At 30.8% G+C, this 16,238-nt stretch overlaps 1 pseudogene; it reads left to right on the top strand.

Moving 5' to 3' along the window:
- Window positions 1–10,331: 10,331 nt before the first annotated feature.
- Window positions 10,332–16,238, top strand: part of LOC149560095 (cytochrome P450 71AU50 pseudogene) — a 32,096-nt pseudogene continuing 26,189 nt past the window's right edge.

Consider the following 16,238-nt stretch of genomic DNA (forward strand, 5'->3'; position numbering starts at 1 on the left):
CACTCTCAAGCACCTATACAAAAAAAAATAGACAACTTACAACCAATTTATTTTGAAAATTAAGAAATAATTTATTACAATAACATCTTATAATTTATTACCTCTCACTTTCCTCAATGTACCTTTCCCAATCAAGTACTCCCCTTCTAATTTTTTAAAAGGCTCGAGATCCCAAATGCGATCTACACGGATATTTGATGCAAACTTAAGAAAATATTCAGTAATGTACACCATAGTCTGGTATACCATATATCTCTCTACCATAGAACCCTCAGGATGTGCTCTATGTTGAACCAAAGCTTTCAAAGATTTCAAGTACCTCTCAACCATCCACATCGACCTAGTGTGTATAGGTCCACACAATTCAATCTCCCCAACTAGGTGTATGAGGTAGTGTTCCTGTGCATTGAAAAAAGTTTGAGGTAGACACTTTTGCATTTCACATAGTAAATGAGGAATTCTTCTCTTCCAATAGTTTATATCTTCTTTATGGATTTCTTTAGATGACAACCACCTACATTAAGAGATTCAAGTCACAAAAAATATATAGATACGAGACTTTACAAAATAATATACAATAGATTACATAGCAAGAAAAAAAAAATCACGAATATAATAAATATATAAAACAAATTGAACAAATATTACTGCTTACCTCATGTATTTTCCAAGATCGTATATCACTTTTTTAATGTTATTGTTGAAGGACTCTGGGAGAGATAGAGGAAGAACGTACTGCAGTAATTATAAACCAATCATTTCATTTTTTTCTAACATAACATAATGAATAGTACATGTAGGTTATGAATATATTGTAAATTATATAGAAGAACATAACTTACCTTGATGAAAGTATGCCAATCATGCATTTTGATCCCTGGCCCAAATTCACTTTTTTTTAATATGAGATTGTTTATGTTTGTAGCAAATCCTGTGAGAAATCAAATTTTTCGTATGACTTATTTTATGGCATCACTTTGGTGCTTCGTTAATAACCAAGGAAGGGCACTTATATTAATATGATCTCTGTTGCTATTTGAGTAAATGAAACTCTTCAATGCATGATTGGATTCATGAATGTCATTATAAATTTTGACAATTTTTTCTTTGTCATGCCTTCCATCAAATATTTTCCACAATGTCTCTGTTATATTCTTTCCAATATGCATAGAATCAAACAAATGCACAATTTGTAAGTGCTCGTAGTAGGGCAACCTGCTAAATTGTCTGGGATAGCTTTTTAGTCCCTTTGGAAGGTTGTCAGCACTGCCTTGACAACCTTCATGATCATCAATTACACAATTAGTAAACAAAAATCAAAATATAAATATATAAATTACAAACATAAACCATTAGGTGGAACGACATTACCTTGACGATTAATTCTATTATATTCCAACTTCCATAGGTGAGTGTCATTCTTCGTGGCTTTGATGTAGTCTCTTCTTTCCAATTGAAATGATGTTTTTTCGTACTTCAATATTTATGATTCTTGTGGAGGAAGTGTCTACACTCATCAAACACTTGCTTTCCTAAACTTTTTGAATGACGAGATTTCATTTTTGGACCGCAAACTGGACATGCAAATTTTCCCTTTGTTTGAAGACCTACAAAATAATGATATAATTGGATTATTAAATATTTTAATTTTTGCAATTAAAATTATCATGCGCAACTTGAATTCATTATAACATACCACAAAAATCTGTTAGCCCTGGGGCATCATGTATTGTCCATGCAAGTATTGCATGGAATTGAAATTGTCTTTGTCCTATTGGTCTAGACACATCATACATAGTGACACCATTCCATAACTCCACCAACTCATCGATAAGAGGCTCAATATATACATTCATATCTTTAACTTGATATTTACCTACTTGAATGAATAGTAACATTACATAATTAGTGTGACCATTTTACCGCAAGATTTGTAAGTACATGTAAATTAATAACTATCAAATGTTAAGATACCTAGAAAAATCATTGCCAACATAATGTGCTCCCTCTTTATTGACATCCACGGAGGAATGTTATTGTTGATAACAAAAACAGGCCACACCGAGTAAACAGATCTCATCTCTCCAATTGGATTGACACCGTCTGCTACCAATGAAAGCCTGAGATTATGAATTTCTTCTTTGAAGTGTTTCCACTTTTCCTCTATGTGCATAAATGCCAAACCATCCGTAGGGATTCGAATAATGTCATCTCTACTTCTATTGTGTGCATGATAATTCATAAATTGAGCCAAGCTACTAGACCTGAATAATTGTCGCATCCGTGGAATAATGGGGATGTAACGAAGAACCTTTTGAGGCACCTTTTTTGTTAGTCAATTTTTTTGATATCATATGACATACCAGGCATTGTGTTGCAAATTTATGTTCTTTATAATATATAATATGATCATTGGGACAAGCATGTATTGCTTGATAATCCATTCCAATATCTTTCATAACAGTAGATAATTTTCGATATGAGCGAGGTAGAATATTTGATGATGGTAATAGAAACTTGCCTATTAATCTATAGCAAAAAATATAAGTTGTTAATATAAACAATATTAGTGGTACATTATTCACCATTTGTTAACTATAAAGACATATATGACATACCTTAACATATGTGACATTGTTATGTTGGATAAACCATTCATAACCTTCAAGTTCAACAACAACAATATAGCAGAGAGAAGAGTTATTTGGGAATCTTTGTATAGGGGCTCGTATGCCTTCTCAAGTAGAGGTACATCAAGGCTATCATCATCATCATGATCAAATACGCTTGGACTAAATGTGTCATGAATCAATGTATTTATACCATCATATTCAATTGTGTTTTCTGGTACATGATCATCATCTTCCATGGGATCATTATCTTCACCTTCGATATTCGCACCTCCATGTTCCTCCACTTTGAAAACCATATTATTCAGATTGTTGTGGTTCATATCATGTACTTCCTTGGGGAGATCAACCTATATAAAATTGATCAACATAAATAAACCATGATCATCAACTCATCATCAAGTGATTTTATATGTATATAAATTTTTATAATGATATAATGAACGACTTACCAATGGATGATAGTCATGCCCCCCTTCAATGTGACCATTCTCCCTACAATGTCTCTTAGCTATTTTGATTAGCAGTCTTCTATGGTTTAAGCCCTTACAAATTTTTCAAGGACAATAGAATTTTCCATCACCTTTTCTTTTCAAGTTAGACCATAATCTAGTGATTGTCTCCCTATTTTGTTCTTCACTTATATTATTTGACATGATCGTTCTTCGCAGAAAGCAAAAATTGAGCTATGAAAACTTCGGTCTACAACTTTCACTAAGAAAAACTGTCAAAAGTACACAAATCTTCTTAGACCTAGCTAAATACTTTAATATTTAAAAAATATTTTCTTTGACTTTATTCCTAAGACATTTAATCCAATCACCTTTTATAACATTCAGTCAATTGCTCTAGGCAAATTTTTGGATAGTATTATTTATAAAACTTTGACCAATTGCCTAAAGGTCTTATTTCAAGAGACCTTACAACATTAAGCCACTAAAAGAAATTTCAAAACATATAAGCTAAAATTCTAGTTAAAATATACATTAGATTAAAAAATATACAATTTTCATACCCGAGTGTGCGGCTATATAACTCGTGCAATGGCGTTCTTGCTTAGCTATAGAAGCTCTCCAACAATCAGATCATACAAGCTACAAGGCCTAACAAAAATTTCAAAACATATAAGGTAAAAGTCTAGTTAAAATATACATTAGATTAAAATATATGCAATTTTCATACCCGAGCGCGTGGCTAAATAACTCATGCAACAACTTCTTGCTTAGTTGTAGAAGCTCTCCAACAATCAAATCATACAAGCTACAAGGCCTAACAGCAATTTCAAAACATATAAGCTAAAAGTCTAGTTAAAATATACATTAGATTAAAATATATGCAATTTTCCTACCCGAGCGCGTGACTATATAACTCATGCAATGGCCTTCTTGCTTAGTTGTAGAAGCTCTCCAGCAATCAAATCATAGAAGCTACAAGGCCTAACAGCAATTTCAAAACATATAAGCTACAAGTCTAGTTAAAATATACATTAGATAAAAAAAAATATACAATTTTCATACCGGCTAAGCACGCGGCTATAACTCGTGCAACGACCTTTTACCTTAGCTATAGAAGCTCTCCAACAATCAAATTATACAAGCTACAAGGCCTAACAACAATTTCAAAACATATAAGCTACAAGGCAAGACATATTACATGACATGGAAAAAGGAACAAAATTTACAAGCTTTGGCAAGACATATTAAATGACATCATAGTGCTAGAGAGATCACAATTATATGAGTCAAACATAGTCATGAAAAAGCACATAAATTAGTTATTATATGCAATTAAAAGATATATAGTTAGATAGGGACATCCATAGGGCATATTGAAGAAATGAAATGGTCATATAGATTTCATATGGGATTTTGAAGATGTTAGTGTTCTAAGGCAAAGAATCCATTCATATAACCATAATGACTCTATTAAAGTTGATTCTAGTGAAAAAAGGCTTGAAAATTTTGAAACTCCCGTGCAACAAGATATAACTGAAGAGGTTGAGATGCACCTGGTGGAAAAGTAGGAAACTCAACCCTAACCCCAATAAAATAAAAATTGAACTCTACAAAAAAAAACATTTTGAAGTTTGATCCCATGCCAAATCAAGAATTTTTTTAATGGTATATAGCTGAAGTTGTGTTGTAGGCTCTTGTTGCCAAATCAAGAATGTAACATTATACCACATTAAACTTGAAAACCAAATGAAACAATAAACTAGATTGAACCCTAATATCACCACCAAGTCTATTTGAATGCTGAACCATGTTGAACTCTACACTTACAACTTAACCAATATGAACTTTAACCATAAATCTTGTATTGAAACTTCACTAACTATATATCAATAATATTTTAAATAGTTTATAATATTAATTATTATCTTATCAAATGATTACATATACATCTTTATTTATTTATTTTTCCCAATAGTTAATATACATCCTTATTACATATAAACCTTACACCAAATCAAATCTCAACCCTAACACTAAACCCAATTCTATATTTCACTTGAACACTTAAAATAAACATTAAGACAAGTAGAACCACCATATGCCAAATTGAACTTTAAAATAAATTTCAGCCTAAACCTTACAACCATCATCATCAAGCTTATCTACTATAAGGTTTAGAGTATTGGCATTCTAAAATCTATGATATTGCTATCAGGATTTCCCTATGTGATTTTGAGTCAAACTCATTGACCCATGTTTCATGAGTAGTGATTCAACATGAATCCATCTCTCATGAGAATAAATGGAACACTTATCACTCATTGGAACAAGTATTTTTCGAAAGGTTCTAACTCATTTCATCACAAATCTTCTAATTTAAATTCCATATCCTTGATTAGTTTAGCCCAACTCTTGGTCACACCTTCACACCCTGGACAAACTCAACTACTTAGTAGGTCAAAGTTGCCCAAACTCATCTTTTCAACTTGGAGACCTAGAAATTGCCACCAAGACCATCTAAGACCAATTAAGAGCACTACCTCCACTGCTAAAGCAAAAAGAGGGTGGTTTTCATTTGCAATGTTGCAATGATGTGTAAATCTCACAATAGGTGTATTACATACATTATGATTATATTATTATTATCTAATTGATTACAGGTTCCAAGACAAGCTTATTTCAGCAATTAAGCATCTCTCTATCAAATTAGCATTCATTCAATCATCACTAAAAAATGTATTAGACTAGAATTTATTACATCATCACACATCAATAATCTAATCAACAATCGCTTAAATCATCACTCAGTAATAGCTCAAATGATACAATCAAGTAATTGGATTAGATCAGTACTGGGTACAACAGGCATTATGTGTTGTAGCAATTATTAAGATATGTATGATGAAGATGCAGTCTAACTTATAATATCTTATGAATTTGGTATAGTTAATGATATGAAATACTAAACAACTTAGATTCTTTTTTTGTTTATCAAATTTTGATATTCTTCTACAAAAAAATCATGTATAGGTTAGAAAAGAAATACAAGGGGGGAGGGCAGATACAGGTTTCCCTTTTAAATAGACCACCCAATGTTGGATGGACGTATTCTCGCCACTCATGAACCAATGGGCATTGTATCATGCCCTTGGGCTTTGTTGTGGCAAAAGTTCTAGAGTAGCCTATTTTTCTTTCCTTTCCAATGTCTACAATGGTTGCTTGTAGAAGTGAACTAAAGGTTGGAATTTATCATATATGGCTTAATAAGGAGACATGAGTAGTGAGGGCAGAGATGGGTTCCCCTTGTAAGTAGACCACACCATGTTGGGTGGATGTGTTCTTGCCATTTGTGGGCCTAGAGGTTTTGTATCCTACCTTTGGGATTAGTTGTGGCAAATGTTCTAGGGAACTCTATTCAAACCCTAGTATGGTTGGCTATTCTAAATAAAACTATAAATTATTTCTACATATGAAATGTTAGTAATTTAGTTGTTTATTTACTTTAAGTTTCAAGAGCTATCATATGTTTAATTATAGAGAACAATTTGTATACAAAGTTTGTTGTGAAATTCTTACTTTGGGTAAAAATCAGTAGGGGACACCATTACACTTTTAACATGATAGTTTTTAAATATTGCATGGGAGGATATTGCAATTACATCCAATCATTTCTTACCTAACAGAGAACTACTACGTAGACTTGTGTGTCTGTGCACACAATTATGTGTGTATGGAAATATAGGTTTTGGTACTCTGGATCTTAATATCAAAGCTAAATTTATGTTGTTAACAACATTATCAAAAAAATTTATAGGAATTTTATGAATATGGGCTATCTATCTTATGTGAAAAAGTGTCTTAAATGTTTTTCCATATTGCTTCTTTATATTTTCCCATAACATATTAGTTGTGATTGTATTGCATGTGAATTAAAATATTTTCAGTGAGTTACTCATTTTGGAAAGCTAATTCTAGTTGCTTTTCTTAGGTTTGGTCCATACTTTTGTCAGCCACTGATTGCTGGATTAGGGGATGACAACAAACCATTTATCTGCACAATGGATTCTATTGGAGCTAAGTACATATTCTTTTTCTTGTATAAAGTTCATTTAACTATTATGGAAGCTGTATTTTGCACCTTATTCATGCATAATGGAATTAATTTTTGAATAATGTTATATTTTAAAAGGTTGCATGAGCAAGATTATATGTTGGAATGTAATCTATTATATTATTGCTTTGTATGCACAAGTGTTAAAGGTGACCTCCTAACATCCAACTTTCACTGTCATCAAATAGAGATCTTGTAACATTTTAGGGTCAGGACATACTTTGTGAAAAATGAACACTGTTTTGCTATGTCTATGGACATGGTGGGGATCAAAGCTCAATTTTTGATTCAGCAAAGGCTTATTAGGTCAAGATTGATTAGATTTCTTTGTACAATATTTTTTAGAGTTGGGTCTTTTTATTACTTGAAAGAGATATATAAGAGAGCTGAGATAGAATTTTTTTTTTTACCTAGGTCAAGGCTCATTTGACTAAAATTGAATGGGGCAGTATACCTTGTATTTTCTAGAAATGTAGTTTGATTTGATCTTTCTTTTTATAGAGGATGTCCTAAAAGAGGTATATGTAGAAAGGCGAGCTAAATATGGGTTTGCAACACAAATAGTTTATGGGAGAAATCAAATAGTTTATGGGGTTTTCCCTCATATATCTAATATATATAGGGGTGCACCATATAGAGAAGCGAAAGATCGAAGGTGCCATAATTTCAAAAGATTTAAATAACCTAACCTTTTTCAGATGCATGACAGAGGCTTTACGCACTTTAATTGACCGTAGGTGAGTAGGCAAAGATTTGAATCCTTAATTTTTTAAACTGCTACTAGATTTTGAAGAATAGCTCTTACTTCTGAGATGATTCCTTGTAGCCCACCTGCCATGGTCAATATATGATGTTTAGATTACAAATGAAATTCAAGTAGCCATAAGCTAGTCCAATTTAGGGCTTGAATCAAATCTTACCTAGGATGCATACTTGTATAGCTGCTTCAAGAAAATTCCTTCAAAAATCTTTATAAGTTTGTGAGTCTCCATTTGTTAGAACATAGATATCTAGGTATGCTCAGCTACTAGAGTGTGCTAGTCGCATATAACGTGACAAAAATGTTTGAAATGTGTGCATATATTGTATGGCACATATATATGTTTTTTTTTTCAATTAGAGACCGACGCTATCGTATATAACACCTAAGTTGCCTGACGTTGCAATTGCGATGTTGTTAGGCTACATTTGAAAAAAAGAGTGAAAAACACATTGGCATCGCAAATTGGCCCCTAATGTATTAGTGATATATTTACATTGGTATCTAAATGACTTTATATTTCCTTATATAAACTATTTGATAATATACAATCATTGTTAACTAATTACAACCAATTGAGTAACTTGTTGGAAACCAAAACTTTGCCAAAAATTAGAGTTCCAAATGGTATGCCAAAGGAAGAATATCACTATGAGACAGGTCTTGATACATACAAAAGGTACTTGATGTCTAGGTACGTGTGTGTTCATAATAACTTAAGGTACAATCTCTTGGAACCCTTTATATTTCACTATAATTCTTGCATATTTTCTCAAAATATCATTTGCCTTATTCAAAGCTTTGTCAAAGTGATCATCAATATATTTTCCCAATCGATCTTATCCTTTATGAACAAATCTAACAATATCCTTTTTATTTAGGGAAAGAATATTAGTAAGGATACATAGTATACTATTTGATTATTAGTGCATTCATGACTTAGAAGTACACTTTTTTAGTACTGTGGGCATAGTACTATTGTAATCAGTTTCCTATAACTAATGATTAAAATTTATGATTTCCACAAATCAAAATTAAGTAATTTTAAATATTACTATATTGTAAATATTTTTTATAGTTAAAATGTACATTTCTTACATTTCTAAATTAAGAAAACTAATTTTGAGCTATCTCATTGGCTTGAACAATTTGGTATTATACATGAACTTTTAGCATTTCTCTTCAAAGTTTTAGCCAACTTTTAAGGATACGTTGTCCAATATTTATGTAAAGTAAGACATACAATAATGAAATTATAAAAAATTATAGAACTTATTTATTACTATTTCTTAAATTAATTGCACAATTTTCTCTTCATACCGAAATTCTTAATGCAGGAACACTTTCAATTGATGAAGGAGTATAAGGCCTTCTATTGTGTATAATTGTAAATTTACCTTTCCACTAATAATAAAATGGTTATATTTTCATGCATGAACATAGTTTTGTCTAGTGAAAAAATATAAATCAATATGAAAATTATATGAATTTGTTCTAACAAATATTTGTTTCTTTTTCTCTTCTAAATTTCCATACAAGAAATTATTATCAAGAAATTATTTTCATATCATTAAAAGTATTATAAAAATCTAATTACATTTTCGAATTAATATAAATATTTTAAAATCACTTCAATATTCTATGTGATTGTTTAATTTTAGATCTAATTCTTAACATTAATCTAAAATCTAGATTAGCAATATAAATTTATTAATAATTATGTTCCTTCACTTCTTGTTTGTGTCTTTTTATTGGCTTTCATGCTGGCTTTTCTCATTGTAAATTAAAATGGTGTTCTTAAAATTTTATTCTACCTTTTCTTGTTTATCACCTCTACACTAGTTACGTCGAGAGGCGTTCTATACAATGGCAGCACAAATGCCCAGCACGGGAATATGCCAAGATTCCTTGTCAATAAAAAAGAATTGGGAGCGGTTACAAACTTTTATTTTAAATAAAAAAAATTCTCGAAATAATAGGTGGCCAACATAAAAGACAATAAAAAATATTCCCGAAATAATAGTTGGCAAAGAAGATGCCAAATGGAACTCGAAATAATAGGGTCCGAAAAAATAGGCTCCTATAAATTTTAATAAATTACATATATTCTTTTTTAAAATATGAAATATAAATATGAAATTAATTTTTTTTAAAGTGAAATTTTTTTTTTAAAAAAAATTTAAAAATAAAAAAACTTAAATTTAAATTTTTTCTTTTAAATTTAAAAATTAAAAAAAAAAACTTAAAAAAAAAATTTTTTTAAAAAAATTTAAAAACGAAAAAACAAAAAGAACAAAACATTATGTAAAAGGTGGTCGCAGCCTGCGGTAGTAACAGCCGCTGCTGTCAGCGGCAGTTACTCCCGACACTGACACATGTCAGTGCCGGCAGTAACTGCCGCTGATAGGAGCGGCTGTTACTGCCATAGGCTGTGTAAGAATGGGGTGGCGGGGGTGGTGGCCCGTCACCTCATTTAATTTTTTTTAAATGAAACACATGCGAAATGCATTGCGTTAATCACCTCATTTAAATTTTTAAAATTTTTTTAAAAAAATGAAACGCATGCAAAACTCATCGCGTTTAACATTTTATAAAAAATTATTATCAATGATGATGTGTAGCGATGTGTACACATTTGATATGTGTATTTTTAAAAAATTTAATTTTTTAATGTTAATTTGAATTTCGAATTTGAGTGGAGTAGTGGAAATTGAAAGGTGTTTTTAGTGGAAATTGAAGAGTTTTTTCCATGGGAGATGAAGAGTTCTCTGTCTCATTATAAAACACTCATCTCCTCTCATGTTTGCTCTTCATTTGTAGAAGAATACATTTGTAGAAGACAAGTTTTCAAGCTTTATTGTTTTTGTTGAGAGAAGAAAAGAGGGAGATAAATCATTTGGAAAAGCATTCTACATTTGAAGATCAACAAGTAGATCGAAAAGCTAAGTAAGTTTTTTATTTATTTTTTGTTTATATTAAGTTTTATTTTGCATTTTGATTATTATCCACATTAAGAATTGTAGTTACACTATTTACATTTAGTTGTAACTTATTTTTAAAATTAGATTTCTTAGCTTTTACATTGTTGTATTCAAATTTACATTTGCATGTTTCATGCATAATTTATATATAGTTGCATGTTATATATTTAGATATGATTTGTGTAGATTATTATTTTTTCATATTTTTCAATGTTTTTTATAGATTAATGTTGTATTTTGTTTTCTATAATATTTCATATGGATGGCAATGCCGCCATATCTATAGTTTTTAAAAATAGTGATTTATAAATTTAATGATTACTATTTTCATTTACAAAAGTAGTTTGATTTATAATACTTTTTTAATTAACATTAATATATTGATTTATATTAATATTCTAAGTTAGATTACTATTTCGATCAAAATAATTTTGTAATCAACATTTAGATTATAATTAATTCTTAGCTGTGTTTTCTGAGTAGATTGTGTTAATTGTTACATATTATAATTAATATATTTACATTGTTAATTATAATTAATTGTTACATATTAATATTTGAAAAATGGATGGCAATGCCACCATATTTCCAATATTTTATAAAAGTACCCATTTATTTATTTTGAAATATGAAAAATCAAATTTATACTTTTAATTTTGTTATTTGAAAATTAGAGTAACCATATGTTTATTTTAATTAATGATTATTTTTATATGCAATTTTAAAATAATAATTATTAACTTTTAAGCATCAATCTTTTAAAAGTGGAAGGCAATGCCGCCATTTTTTAAAATATTATAATACTAAGCAATTTATTATAATATTAATTATATTTGAAAAAATATTTGTAATGTTTTCATTAAGATTAGTATATTGATTTAGAGTACTTGAATTAGATTACTATTTCAATTATAATAGTTTTGTAATTTACATTTAGATTAAATTTAATCTTTGTATATTAATATTTGAAAACTGGATGGCAATGCCGCCATTTTCCAAATATTTTATTAAAGTGCCAATTTATTCATTTTTAAATTAAAACAATCAAATTTACACTTTTAATTTAGCTCATTGAAAATTATAGTAGCCATATATTTATTTTAAGCTATGCTTATTTTTTATATGCAATTTTAAAAGAACAAATAGTAAGTTTTACCCATCAATCTTTGAAAAGTGGAAGGCAATGCCGCCATTCTTTAAATATTATAATACTAAGCAATCTATTATAATGTTACCTATATCTAAAAATATTTGTAATGTTTCAAAAGTGGATGATAATGTCGCCATATATTTTCATTAAAATATCAATTTATTTGTTTGTAAATAAGAAAAAATAAATTTATACTTTCAATTTTGTTATTTGAAAATTAGAGTAACCATATATTCATTTAATTTATGCTTATTATTTATGTGCAATTTTAAAAGTATCAAAATTCATTTTTAGGCATCAATCTTTGAAAAGTGAAAGGCAATGCTGCCATTTTTTAAATATTATAATAGTAAGCAATTTATTATACTGTTAATTGTAATTAAAAATATATGTAATTTTCATGTTTCTATATTTCTTTAAAAAAATGTATTTTCATAATTTTTTTAATGTATTCTCTTATTTTTTGTTCATACTTTCTTCATTTATTCTTAATTAATATATTTTTCAGCAATATTTTATATGGTTTCTATGGAAAATTATTTAGTGTCATGAAAAAAATAGCTTAATTCACTAATATTAGTTTTGTACTAGCTATGGTGAGACCTAGGTTAAATTTTGAATCAGAGGAGGCAAGAAGAGAATACCAAAGGCAATATCAAAGAGAATATCGTAGAGAATACCGTAGACGTCAACAACAACAACAACAACAAACAGAAAATGAAACAGAACAACAAAGAATAACATTTAATCAAAGAAATGGGCAAAGTTATGGTAGAAGAAGGTCTGAAGTGTCACTTGCACAACTAGAAAATGATGAAAGAGAGAACAAAAATGTACAGAGAAATGATCGTCAACATACTTCTCAAAGGGTCCTTCCAGATACACAAAGGTGCAGAGTCCAACATGTTGAAGTGCAAGCAAGTGACATACATGAACATCCTATAGATGCAAACAATCAACTAAATGTTCAGTATGAAGGGTCTCCATCTATAGAACGTGTCCCAGAAACACCACAACATGAAAGTCAAATCCATGTGAATGATGAATTAGAAGGTGATAGAGAAAACATTCCCAATCCAAATGGTATGCTTCAATTTCAATTTAGAAGATTCCAAATGCAGTTTAGATATCAGATAGATAGTTTGAAAACACCAAAGATGTGTTATGTTTGTCAGGAGTCCTATGCAGGAATGAAATTATATCGCACCAGTGAGGGTCCAATATGCAATAGGTGTCATCAAGAGACTTGAATTCATAGGTTTTCGTCTTCAAATAATATGGATCCAGGATGTCAACCACCAGAGCTTGCAAATTTAACTCAAGTTGAAGAAATGCTCATTGCACGTGCAAACCCTATATTGCAAGTTACACATGCAACTGGAGGTCAGTATAAGTATAAAGGACATACCATTAGTTTTCCTCAACATGTTGAACAATTATCAAAAGTCTTGCCACACAGAATTGATCATTTACCAATCATCATTGTTCGAAGAAGGGATCAACGTGGTACAGGATATAACTTTACTGTGAATAGGGATCGTGTTTATAGAGCATTGAAATACAAAGTTGAAAATGATAAATTTTATGCAGATGTCCAGATAGATGAAAGTGCTCTTAATGACTTGCCTTCAAATAGGGATGAGAATATTTTTCATACATTAAAGACAGTGCACATGGAGTTTGATTCTGATGCAAATGAATTTGTATTCCTAGGTCCTCTCGTGGAGATAGATGAAGGTAATATAATTGAGCACACAAACTCTATGGCTTCAAGGCCACCTAATGCTCAAAGGGAAATGGAATTAATTCATGCTTGGGTTAATAATCCTGATGCATTTCCATCTGCTTTAATTGAGTGGCCATCTATGGGTGCATCACCTATCAATGAGTATGTCACATCTGGGTTGTTGGATACAGCTTTCCCAACATTGTTTCTAGATGGAAGTTGTGATTGGTTAGAGCCTAGAATGAAGCAGGTATACTTGCATGAATTTGTAAAGCATTTGATCAAATATAGGGATCATCGCTTTGGAAAACATCCAAGGTTTAGGTATTTTGTGCAAAACATGGTAATGAGACATCACGCACAAAGTTCAACATCTATTTTTGCAAAAAGGAGCGTTTAGGAAATGCAAATAACTATTCATGGATTGCATAAACATATGGAAAATATGCCTCGCAATAATCTTGCAGATAGGCTGATGCGGTTTGGAACAAGTCTAAGAGGAACAAGATCATATTGGGCAAAATGTAAAGCAAAATTAACTGACTTGCTTGACCAGCTTGGCACACCTACAATTTTCTTCACATTAAGTGCAGCGGATATGTAATGGCCGTATTTACATGCACTAATGCCTGGTACAGCACCTACCAATCCACGAGAGGCTCAAAGATGGAGAAGGTAGAATATCATCGACTATCCGCATATTGTTACTTATTACATGCACTTAAGGAATACAATGTTCAGGAAAGAAATACTTGAAAAAGGTATGAAAGTAAAGGACTTCTGGTGTAGATATGAGTGGCAACATCGTGGTTCACCTCATGTTCACAGCTTCTTATGGCTCAAAGGGGCACCAAATATGGACACTATTAATTGGTCAAATGAGGATGAACGAAAATGTGCTGAGAGATATTTTGATTCCATTATTCATGCTTGGAATCCTAGACATGATCCACATCAAAGAAACATAAATGTAAGTTTCATATTATAAATGAGTTAAATATTAATATGTGTTTCTCACCTCTATCCAATAAAATAATCTATGAATTATCATTTATAGGTCTTCCAGAATTTTGGTGAGCATCCATGCCTGAAGCATACAATGCAACTAGCTGAGATGGATATAGACTAGGATTATGAATAGATACTCAATTGTGTTGAGAGACACACTATTTGTAAGGAGGGAGCATGCCTTCGTAAAAAAAGAGGAAGAATGGTTTGCAGGTTAATCAAATTCAAAAAAAAATTATGTATAAATTTTCTATTTCACATTTTTTAACAAGTTGGGTTAACTACATATGTATTCACCAATGTTTCAGGTATAATGCTTCTTGGCAATTAAATTTGGAGGGATCAAAGTTATATACCGATGTAGAATCAGGTGAGAAAAAATTTGAACCAGCAAGAAATGATGACAAAGTTAATACACACAACCGATACATACTGCAATTGTGGAGGGCTAATGTTGATTGGCAACCTGTCCTTTCAAGACATGCAGTTATCAAATATATTGCAAATTATGCAGCAAAAGCAGAGAGAAGCTCTAAAACATATCAACAAATGTTGATGCATCTTTCAAATCTTGAAAATCCTGATGATTTAGCATCACGGGCATATAGAAAGCTTTTAACACAGACGGTTATAGAAAGAGATATTGGAGCTCAAGAAACATGCCATATGTTATTAGAACTTCCATTGGTGGAGTGTAGTAGAAAGTTTGTCAATCTAAATGTCTCACGTGAAGTTTTCAAACCTGTGGTAATCAATGATGATAGAAATGAGGAAGAACTCACAAAATCTTTTGTTGATGGTTATAAAACAAGACCACTTTGTATGGAATGTATCAGTTTGATTGATGCAGCAAGGTCCTGGTTATATAATCCTAAATGAAGAGGAGATAATAAATGGGGGCCAAGAAAGAAAGCAGCTACTGTTAGAGTTTTTCCTAGGTATTTTTCTATTCCTCCACGAGATTCTGATAAGTGGGTGAACTTTTGTTTGTCTGAGTTGTTACTATACAAACCTTTTCGTAATGTTGAGAGAGACATTGGTCATGATGATGATACTATAGTAGCAAATTGGGACTCCCTCAATTATAATCCTTGGCATGTCCAAAGGCAAGAACATGCACAAAATAATGAACCTTCAACTGATTCAGAGACAGAAGATAATGGAGCCATTCAGGAAAATACTATAGAACATGAGTGGGAAATAATATCTAGGTTACATCGTGGTCAACATATGCCAGTTTTGGAAATTGACATGTTGGGGAGAATAGATATTGATAGAAATACAAATTGGTGTAGTGGATATCAAAGTGAAGAGGAGACAATCCGAGCAATAAATTTCATACCTGAAATGAAAAAGCATGGATTTCTTATGTATGATGACATTCCACAGTGTATCAACTTTACAACTCTTAGTCACA

This window comes from Cupressus sempervirens, chromosome 4 (genome assembly GCF_028749045.1).
Source record: "Cupressus sempervirens isolate cs-2001-9-10 chromosome 4, ASM2874904v1, whole genome shotgun sequence".
Taxonomy (NCBI): domain Eukaryota; kingdom Viridiplantae; phylum Streptophyta; class Pinopsida; order Cupressales; family Cupressaceae; genus Cupressus; species Cupressus sempervirens.